The 10851-nt window shown below is 39.9% G+C and overlaps 1 pseudogene; it reads right to left on the bottom strand.

Moving 5' to 3' along the window:
• Positions 1-7292: 7292 nt before the first annotated feature.
• Positions 7293-10494, bottom strand: LOC141522900 (creatine kinase B-type pseudogene; annotated as a pseudogene).
• Between the last annotated feature and the right edge of the window lie 357 nt (positions 10495-10851).

The raw sequence follows: 10851 nt of genomic DNA, 5'->3' as shown, positions 1-10851 counted from the left end.
GGGGAGCACCAGGCATAAATTGGGGGTAACAGTGGAGGACCTCTGCCAGAGCGAGCATGTGAAGCCCAGCCCTCAGGGCACACAGCAAGCAGCAGGGCCAGCCAGGTCAGCCAAGTACCAGGAACAGAAGCAGGTGGAAACAGTAAGCAGGAGCTCCCAGGGCATGAGCCCATTGAACCTAGGGAAGGGAGTGAACAGACTGCGAGCTCTGTCTTCTGCCCTTGGAACAGGACTCTGGGGCTCTGACCACATTCAGATCCTGATCCCAGTCTAGGACCCCCCACAGAACAGCAGGTGCCCCCCCACCTCAGCCCTGTGGCAGAGCGGGGTACATATGGTCATTAACAGACCAGGAGAGCAGACAGAACCTCACACACTGAGACCCTTATGGGAGTGTCCCAAAAGCTCTGGAAGCACCCCCAAAACAGGCTTAGGCTGGGAAAATGAGCAAGCAGAGGGAAAAAAGAGGAACACCATTGAGAAATATTTTGCATATGAGCCCAAGAAGGATCAAAAAACTCAGTCTGAAGATGAGGAAGCACAAGCTCCTGCATCTAAAGACTCCAAGAAAAACAGAAATTGGGCTCAGGCTAATGACAGAGCTCAAAAAAGACTTTGAAAATCAAATGAGGGAGTTAGAAGAAAAACTGGGAAAAGAAAGGAGAAAGATGCAGGAAAAACATGAAAATGAAGTCAACAGCTTAGTCAAGGAAATCCAAAATAATGCTGAAGAAAATAGCATGCTAAAAACCAGCTAAGGTCAAATAGATAAAACAGTTCAAAAAGTTATGGAGGAGAAGAATGCTTTAAAAAGCAAAATTGGCCAGATGGAAAAAGAGAGAAGAAAACTCTCTGAGGCGAACAAATCCTTCAGACAAAGAATAGAAATCAAGGAGCCTGATGAATTTACCAGAAATCAGCAATCAATACTCCAAAACCAAAAAAATGAAAAATTAGAAGAAAATGTGAAATATCTCATTGAAAAAACAACTGATATGGAAAACAGACTTTGGAAAGATAATTTAAAAATTATTGGAATATCTGAAAGTCATGACCAGGAAAAGAGCCTTGACATCATTTTCAAAGAATTACTACAGGAAAATTGCCCTGATATTCTAGAAGCAGAGGGCAAAATAGAAATGGAGAGAATCCACCGATCCCCCCCAAGAAAGAGATCCCAAAAAACCAACCCCTAGGAATATTATAGCCAAATTCCAGAACTCTCAAGTCAAAGGGAAAATATTACAAGCAGCCAGAAGGACACAGTTCAAATATCGTGGAACTGCAGTCAGGATCACACAAGACTTAGCAGTAACTACATTAAAAGCTTGTGGGGCTTGGAATATAATATACCAGAAGGCAAAAGAGCTTAGAATGCAGCCAAGAATCAACTACCCAGCAAGGCTGAACATCCTCTTCCAGGGGAAAAAGATGTACTTTCAATGAACCAGGAGAATTTCAAACATTCCTGTTGGAATGGCCAGAGCTGAACAGAAGGTTTGATCTTCAGACACAAGACTTGAGTGAAGCATAGAGATTGGAGGAGAAGGGGAAAATATGAGGGATTTGATGATGAACTGCATGTATTCCTGCATAGAAAAATGACACTAATAATACTCATATAAATACTCTCAGTTAATAGAGCAGGTAGAGGGAGCCTTTATACTTGAAGCACAGGAGAAAGCTGAATTTGAAAATAAAATACGGTGTAAAAATGGAGTCAATAGAAAAAAGAGAAATGTAATGGGAGAAAGAAAAAGGAGAGTTGGAATAGGCCAAGATATTTCATATAATAAGATTTTTCTTTATTACAATGAGCTATTGCAGTGATATGGAAGGGAGAAGGCAAGGGGGAATGAGGGAATCTTCACTCTCATCAGAGGTGGCTAGGAGAGGAAACAGCATATAAAATCAATGGGGTATAGACATCTGGAGTAATGGAATGGCAAAATGTGATCCACCCGCAACAGAGTTGTTGGTGTTGGAAGAAAGACTCAAGCACATTTTTTATCATTATTATTTTTGGGGGGTGCAGGGCAGATGGGGCTGGGTGGTCTGCCTGGGGCCTCATAGCAGGGAGATCGTTGGGTGTCTGAGGCTGGATTTGGACCCGGATGCTCCTTGCTCAAGGGCCAACGCTCTGTCCGCCACCCAGCCACCCCTACTATTATTACTATTTTATTTTATTTTGGGTCTTTTTTTTCTTTTTTCTTTTGGTTTTTGCAGGGCATTGGGGTTGGGGTGGCTTCCATGATACACGGCTGGGTGATTGTTGGGTGTATGGGGCCAGATGTGGGCTCGGGTGCTTATGGCTCCAGGGCTGGTGCTCCATCCATTGCGCCACCTGGCCATGCCTACAATTATTACTATTATTTTTTTAATTTTAATTTTTTTCTCTCCCCTTTATTTTATCACTCAAGCAAATCTATATTTATGGGGGGAGGGGGTATTTCATTTACTCTTAAACAAGAATATTTTATTAATGTAAAAAATATTATTTGTACAAAATCAGAATGAATATTAAATAAAAAAGTGAAAAAATATGACTCAGTTCTCTGTATATTTTAGAAATGAGTCCTTTGCCAGAATCATTAGAATCATTAAGATCATTTCCCAATTTACTACATTTCTGTTGATCTTGGTTACAGTGGTTTTATCTGTGCAAAAGCTTTTTAATTTAATGTAATCAAAATCATCAATTTGGGTTTGGTGATGTTCTACACCTCTTCCTTAGTCATAAACTGCTCCCCTTTCCATAGATCTGACAGGCAAAGCAGTCCTTGATCTTCTAATTTGCTTATAGTATTATTTTTTATGTCTAAGTCCTGTAACCATTTGGATCTTATCTTGGTAAAGGGTGTGAGGTGTTGGTCTAATCTAAGTTTCTTCCATACTAACTTCCAATTATCCCAGCAGTTTTTAATCAAAGAGGGAGTTTTTATCCCAATGGCTGGACTCTTTGGGTTTATCAAACAGCAGATTACTATAATCATCTTCTGCTTTTGCACCTAGTCTATTCCACTGGTCCACCACTCTATTTCTTAGCCAATACCAAACAGCTTTGATGATTGATGCTTTATAATATAATTTTAGATCAGGTAGGGTTAAGTGACCTTCTTTTGTACTTTTTTTTTTCATTAAGCTCCTGGCAATTCTTGACTTTTTATTTCTCCATATGAATTTACTTACATTTTTTCTAACTCATTAAAGTAATTTTTTGGAATTTTGATTGGTAGGGCACTAAACAGATAGTTTAGTTTTGGTAGAATTGTCATTTTTATTATATTAGCTCTACCTATCCACGGGCAGTTGATATTTGCCCAGTTATTTAAATCTGATTTAATTTGTGTGAGAAGTGTTTTATAATTGTTTTCAAAAAGATTCTGAGTCTGTCTTGTCAAATAGACTCCCAAGTATATTATATTGTCTGAGGTTGCTTTGTTTTGTTTTTAGGTTTTTGCCAGGCAAATGGGGTTAAGTGGCTTGCCCAAGGCCACACAGCTAAGTAATTATTAAGTGTCTGAGACCGGATTTGAACCCAGGTACTCCTGACTCCAAGGCCGGTGCTTTATCCACTACGCCACCTAGCCACCCCCTGAGGCTACTTTGAATGGGATTTCTCTTTCTAGCTCTTCCTGCTGTATCTTGCTAGACATATATAGAAATGTTGAGGATTTATGTGGGTTTATTTTATAATGTGCAACTTTCCTAAATTTGCTAATTGTTTCCAGTAGTTTTTTGGATGATTTCTTGGGATTCTCTAGGTAGATCATCATGTCATCTGCAAAGAGTGAGAGTTTTGTCTCTTCCTTCCCAATTCTAATTCCTTCGATTTCTTTTTCTTTTCTAATTGCTGACACTAACATTTCTAATACAATATTGAATAGTAATGGTCATAATGGACACCCTTGTTTCACCCCTGATCTTATTGGGAATGCCTCTAGACTCTCCCCATTGAATATAATGCTTGTTGATGGTTTCAGATAGATACTGCTAATTATTTTAAGGAACAGTCCATTTATTCCTACACTGTGTTTTTAATAGGAATGGGTGCTGTATTTTGTCAAAAGCTTTTTCAGCATCTATTGATATGATCATATGATTTCTGATAGGTTTGCTGTTGATATAATTGAGTATACTTACAGTTTTCCTAATATTGAACCAACCCTGCATTCCTGGAATAAATCCTACTTGATCATAATGTATTATCCTAGTGATAACTTGTTGCAATCACTTTGCTAAGATTTTATTTAAGATTTTTGCATCTATATTCATCAGGGAAGTAGGTCTATAATTTTCTTTCTCTGTTTTAACTCTTCCTGGTTTAGGTAACAGCACCATATTGGTTTCATAGAAAGAGTTAGGCAATATTCCATCTTTCCCTATTTTTCCAAAGAGTTTATATAGAATTGGAACCAATTGTTCCTTAAATGTTTGGTAGAATTCGCTTGTGAATCCATCAGGCCCTGGAGATATTTTCTTAGGTAGTTTAATGATGGCTTGTTGAATTTCTTTTTCTGAGATAGGGTTGTTTAGTTATTTAATCTCTTCTTCATTTAACCTGGGCAACTTATATTTTTATAAATATTCATCCATTTCACTTAGATTATCAAATTTATTGGCATAGAGTTGGGCAAAATAATTTTGAATTATTACTTTAATTTTCTCCTCATTGGTGGTGAGTTCACCTTTTTCATTTATAATACTAGCAATTTGGTTTTCTTCTTGATTTTTTTTAATCAAATTGACCAGAGGTTTATCAATTTTATTGGTTTTTTCATAATACCAACTTTTGGTTTTATTTATTAATTCAATAAGTTTTTTATTTTGTTATTTTATTAATTTCTCCTTTAATTTTTAAAATTTCTAATTTGGTACTTAATTGGGGATTTTTGATTTGTTCTTTCTCTAATTTTTGTAGTTGCATGTTTAGTTCATTGATTTCCTCTTTCTCCAATTTATTACTATAAGCATTTAGAGCTATAATATATCCCCTGAGAGTCACTTTGAATGAATCCCAAAGGTTTTGTTATGTTGTTTCATTATTATCATTATCTAGGATAAAATGGTTAATTCTTTCTCGAATTTGCTTTTTGGTCCACTCATTTTGTAAAATGAGGTAATTCAGTTTCCAATTTGTTCTGGTCCTATATCTCCTTGGCCTAGTATTGCATGTGACTTTTATTGCATTGTGATCTGAGAAAGATGTATTCACTATTTCTGCCTTTCTGCAGTTGATCATTAGGTTTTTATATCTTAGTACATGGTCAATTTTTGTATAAGTTCCATGTACTGCAGAGAAAAAGGTATATTCCTTTCTATCCCTGTTCAGTTTCCTCCATAAGTCTTCCATATCTATTTTTTCTAACACTCTATTTACCTCCTTAACTTCTTTCTTGTTTATTTTATGATTTGTTTTATCTAGATCTGTGAGCAGGAGGTTGAGGTCTCCCACTAGTAGAGTTTTGCTGTTTATGTCTTCCTGTAGTTCTTTCAGCTTCCCCTCTAAGAATTTGGGTGCTGTCCCACTGGGTGCATATATATTCAGTATTGAAATGACTTTTTTGTCTATGTTACCTTTTAGGAGGATAAAGTTTCCTTCCTTATCTCTTTTAAGGCTATCTATTTTTGCTGCTGCTTTGTCTGAGATAAAGATTGCTATCCCTGCTTTTTTCACTTCAGCTGAAGCAAAATATATTTTGCTCCAACCTTTTACCTTTACTCTAAATGTTTCTCTCTGCTTCAAATGAGTTTCTTGTAAGCAACGTATTGTAGGATTCTTGTTTTTTTTTTGTTGTTGTTGTTGTTTTTCAGGGACAAAATTGGCTTTATTTTTCACCACAAGGTACAAAAAGAAACAATGGCAGAGGTTAAGACACAGAGAACACAATATTTCTACCACAATTGCTTGGAAGTAATGGGCTTGGGCAAGGGGAGATTCCCCCGACCTTAGGAAGGTGTCATGCTAACTAACATGAGACTGAGGCCCAGTTATCAGTGGAGGAGCTTTGGCAATCTTCTTTGGGTCTCAAAAGCAAAGGAACCAGGGTCATGAAATACTGGGGATGGCTGCTTAGGGAAACTGCAAAACCCCAGAAAGACCATGAAGGAGAGGCAAGAACCACAAGAAATTCAAATACAGGAGTTTGGATTTAAATGGGGAAAAATTAATTTCTAGGTACAAAAAGTAAATTGGCACTTGAGGTAGTCTTTCAGTCTTATAAAAATAATTGTATGCCCATTACACACACACACACACACACACACACACACACACACACACACACACACACATATATATATATATATATATATATATATATATAATGTATATATTATATATATATATCCAAATTGGAGACGGTGCTTAGGAGCCATTAAATTTCAAATAATTTCATTTTGTTTGATTTTTAAAAAAAAATCACCCAATATTTGATTTTCCAAGATTTGAGGAAAAGTCCATAGATGCTCTTTTGGGACAGCTATAACTCCTGAAGAGTGTTCTCTTGAAAAAGAGAAGACCTCTTTATCCCATCACACTCCAGGGTACATGAAAACAACCCCCAAAGCACAACAATTTAGGAAACTTCCCTTAAGGAATCCTCACATTCCCCTTTCTCACTATCCATCCTTATGAAATCTGACTTCACAATGGCTAAGAGAGAAGAATCTGGATTGTACTTTGGTCCCTTGGCCAAAGTCCATGGTGGAGATGGCTTCTTGAATTCAACCCTTCTCCTCCCAGCCATGCTAGCTCTCGTGTTCCAAAATACATGATTCTCAACAGAAGGATTCTGGTATTTAATCCACTTTGCTATTTGCTTATGTTTTAAGGGAGAGTTCATCCCATTCACATTCAAAGTTATGATTACTAATTATTTATTGCCCTCCATGCTATCTTCCCTCTGTTTGTATTTTCCCCCTTCCCCCATCCATATTCCCTAGTATTTTGTTTCTGCATACCACTCCCTTCAGCGTGTTTGCCCTCCTATGTCACACCCTACCCTTTCTTTCCCCCTTCTCTTTTTCCCTTTCTCCTTCCCTTTCTCTGTCCCCCCTCCCCTTTTCCCCCTTTTTTTTCAGGCCAAAACAATAGTTTATTATTTCTGCATTCAGCAACATCTCAGCCATCAAAAATAAAACTCTAACACCAAAGGATGGAAGGAAGACTTCTCTATAGCATGATAAGGTGGGCTGCATCCAGAGCCCCCCAGGGTGCCACAGGGGGAAAGGATGGTTATTCATTCATCCAATAAATTAGGAAGTGCAGAATTGGGGGGGGGTGCAACTGTTCATTTCTGGGCTGGCATAAGGTCATCGATGGACTGCCCCTGCTCCAAATGCTTCTCCATCTCAATGAACATCTTCACACCATCCACCACCATCTGTACCAACTCCACTTCAGAGAAGCCCAGTTGGTCAGCATTGGAGACATCAAAGACACCACCCACAGCTGCTGTGTCCACACCCCCTGTCCCCCCTCTTTTGCAGCCTCAGCTTCTTCAACACCTCACCGAACTTCTCATGCTTGCCCAGGTGAGGAAGTTTGATATGCACACCTGCTCGTAGGCCTGTACTCAGGTTGGAGGGGCATGTCAGGATATAACACAGATGAGGATTCCACATAAACTCATAGTTCTTGGTCTTACAAAGGGTTTCAATCTGGGTGAGTCCATTGCAGAAGCATGTGAACACCTCCTTCATGTTCTCCCCCCTTCTGCATAGAGATGACCCTCAGGTGATCTTCCTCACTGATCCAAACCAAAAAGGTCTTGTTGTCATTGTGCCAAATGCCCCTGCCATCAGGCCAGTCTCGGGCCATGCCAGAGGCCAAGAGGAGTGGGGAGACAGGCTTGTTGACAAGGAAGTGGTCATCAATCAGCTGCTGCTGTTCCTGCTCAGTCATATTCTTCAAAGCATAGTACTTCCCATTCAGGTCACCTTCCAGGCTAGCCAGGGCTTCCACAGAGAGCTTCTCTATGGCCCTGCACTTGCCCCGGCTACAATGTGGGGGCAGGCAGAATCCTCGGATGCTCCAGCCAGTTCGAATACGAGAGCTCAGCACAAAGTTGGGATCCAGGTCATCACCACCCTGCAGATTGTCAGGGTTAAGATCAGTCTTATGCTCATCTGAAGGCTTGTAGCCTCCATGTCTGTCCTCAATGATAGGATCAAACTGTTCCTTGAACACTTCATAGGACTCTTCATCTCCAGCTACAGAGCCCACAGTCATGATGAATGGGTGTCCTGGGTTGTCCACACCGGTCTGGACGATATCGTCCAAAGTGAAGCCGCTGGACGTGGCCTTCTCCTGGAGCTTTTCGTAGAGCTCAAGCATCAGCACCTTGGCCATGTGGTTGTTGTGCAAGGACAGGTCGGGGTATTCCTCCTCGGCGGGGAAGCGCAACTTGAGCATGTTGTGGCCCAGTGCTGTGGCCACTGTGGGCCCGGGCCAGCTCAGCTCTGGTGCAGTCACCCCCCTTTTCCCCTTTTAATACTTGAAAGATTAGATGTTTTATAAGTTATCTGAGTATGTGTAGGTTGACTTTAAGCCAAGTCTGATGAGAAGAAGATTCAGGTGTTTCTCCTCTGCTCCCTTCTTCCCCTCTATTACCATAGGTATTTTCTACCACTTAGTGAAATGAGATTTACCCCATTCAATCCCCTCCCTTCTCCCGTGTCTTTCCTGTCCCCCCTTTTAAGGAGGTAGTGTTTTTTCGATCATTCTCTCTAAGTCATAGAAAATTCTGAGGGTCTGTCCCTTCTATTTCAGTGTATATTCTATCGAATAGAGTCAAAATTCTGAGAGTTATTAGAGTCTTTCTCCCAAGTGGGGTTAAAGCCAGTTATATCCCATTAGATAGCAGTCTCATGGATAGGTCATGAATGTCCATCATTCCTGGATAGGTATATTCTCTCTGTTAGAGTTACAATTCGCAAGATTTATGAGAATCTTTTTTCCCCCCCATGCTGGGATATAGCCAGTTTCAACTTTCTGGATTGCATTTTCTTCCTTTTACCGCCCCCCTTTTTTTTCTTTTACCTTTTCATGTGTCTCTTGAACCTCCTGTTTGATGTCCAAATTTTCTGTTTAGTTCTGGTCTTTTCAACAAAAAATTTTGGAATTATTCCATTTCATTAAATGTCCATCTTTTTCCCTGGAAGAGAAGGCTCAGCTTTGCAGGAAAGTAGACTCTTGGCTGCATTCCAAGCTCCCTTGCTCTTCAAAATATCTTGTTCCATGCCCTTCGATCCCTTAATGTTGATGCAGCCAGGTCCTGCGTGATCCTTACTGTGGCTCCTTGATATTTAAATTGTTTCTTTCTGGCTGGAATTTGGCCACAACATTCCTTGGTGTTTTCATTTTAGGATCTTTTTTCTGGTGGAGATCAATGTAGTCTTTCAATAACTACTTTGCCCTCTGATTCCATGATATCAGGGCAATTTTCCATCACTAGATCCTGTAATATTAAGTCCAGGCTTTTTTTTCCTCTTCAGTATTTTCAGGAAGCCCTATAATTTTCAGGTTGCCCTGCCTTGATCTGTTCTGGAGGTCAGTGGTTTTGTTGATGAGGTATTTTTTTTTTAGGTTTTTGCAAGGCAGATGGGGTTAAGTGGCTTGCCCAAGGCCACATAGCTAGGTAATTATTAAGTGTCTGAGGCCAGATTTGAACCCAGGTACTCCTGACTCCAAGGCCGGTGCTTTATCCACTACACCACCTAGCCGCCCCATTGATGAGGTATTTTACATTTTCTTCTATTTTTTTCTATTTTTTGATTTTGTTTAACTGACTCTTGCTGTCTCATGGAGTCATTAGTTTCTGTAGACCCCATTCTTTTTTTGGGAGAGGAGTTTTCTTCATTAACCTTTTGCAACTCCTTTTCCAATTGGTCAATTCTACTTTTGAAAGAGCTTTCCATTTGACCAATTGAGGTTTTGAGAGAATTATTCTCATTTTTTATTTGTCCAATTGATGATGTGAGAGATTTATTCTCATTTTGTAATTGTCCAATTGATGATCTGAGAGATTTATTCTCCTTTTGTATTTTGTCCAATTGTACTTTCTAAGGTTTTGTTTTCTTGTTGCAAGGTATTATGTCTCTCCCAAATTTTTAAGCTCCTTCCTTATTTCTTCAAGGAAGTCTTTCTGTGCTGAAGACCAGATAGTATTCTCCTGAGAGGTTCCAGGTCTTTCTGAGTTAGGGTCTTTCCCTTCCAAGAATTTTTCTAGGGATCCACCTTTCCACTGACCCTTCTTCATTTTGTTAAGACCTTGAGTTGGGGAGGGCTGGTTCACAGGGGCTTGGGATCACTAAAAGCTTTACTCACTAAGTGCAGTTTCTCTGTCTGGCCAGTAGGAGGTGCTGGTTGCTTTCTCTGGAGTGTCTGTGACCTTGATTGAGGCCTTCTCCCTTTGCTTGAAGGGAGGAGTTGGAGCTATTGAATTCTTTTGCCTTCAATCAATGGTGCTCTTTACCCTGGCCTGAGGTCATTTGGTCAGCTGGGCTGGCTCTTCTGCTCACACACCTGGGCCTGAGGCAGAAGTAGTTTGCATTTGTTTGTTCAGGAAGAGGTCTCAGCTGTAAAGGAGGCATGGACTCAGACTTCCTCAGACCAGAGGAGCCCAGGGATGGTGTCTGCAGCTCTCCTGCACCAGTACTCTCCCCATAGCTCTGTCCGCAAGCTCCTGGGGGACAGCACCAACACCAGTGCCTCTGCTTCCTAGTTGACTCAAGCCCCTTATTTTAAAGAATGAGTGGATCAAACAACAAATTATAGAAATAATTAATTATTTTATCCTAGATAATGACAATAATGAACCAACATACAAAAACCTATAGGATACACTC

The sequence above is a fragment of the Macrotis lagotis genome, chromosome 4, assembly GCF_037893015.1.
Source record: "Macrotis lagotis isolate mMagLag1 chromosome 4, bilby.v1.9.chrom.fasta, whole genome shotgun sequence".
Classification (NCBI taxonomy): Eukaryota; Metazoa; Chordata; class Mammalia; order Peramelemorphia; family Peramelidae; genus Macrotis; species Macrotis lagotis.
This window is presented reverse-complemented; position numbering and strand designations above follow the sequence as displayed.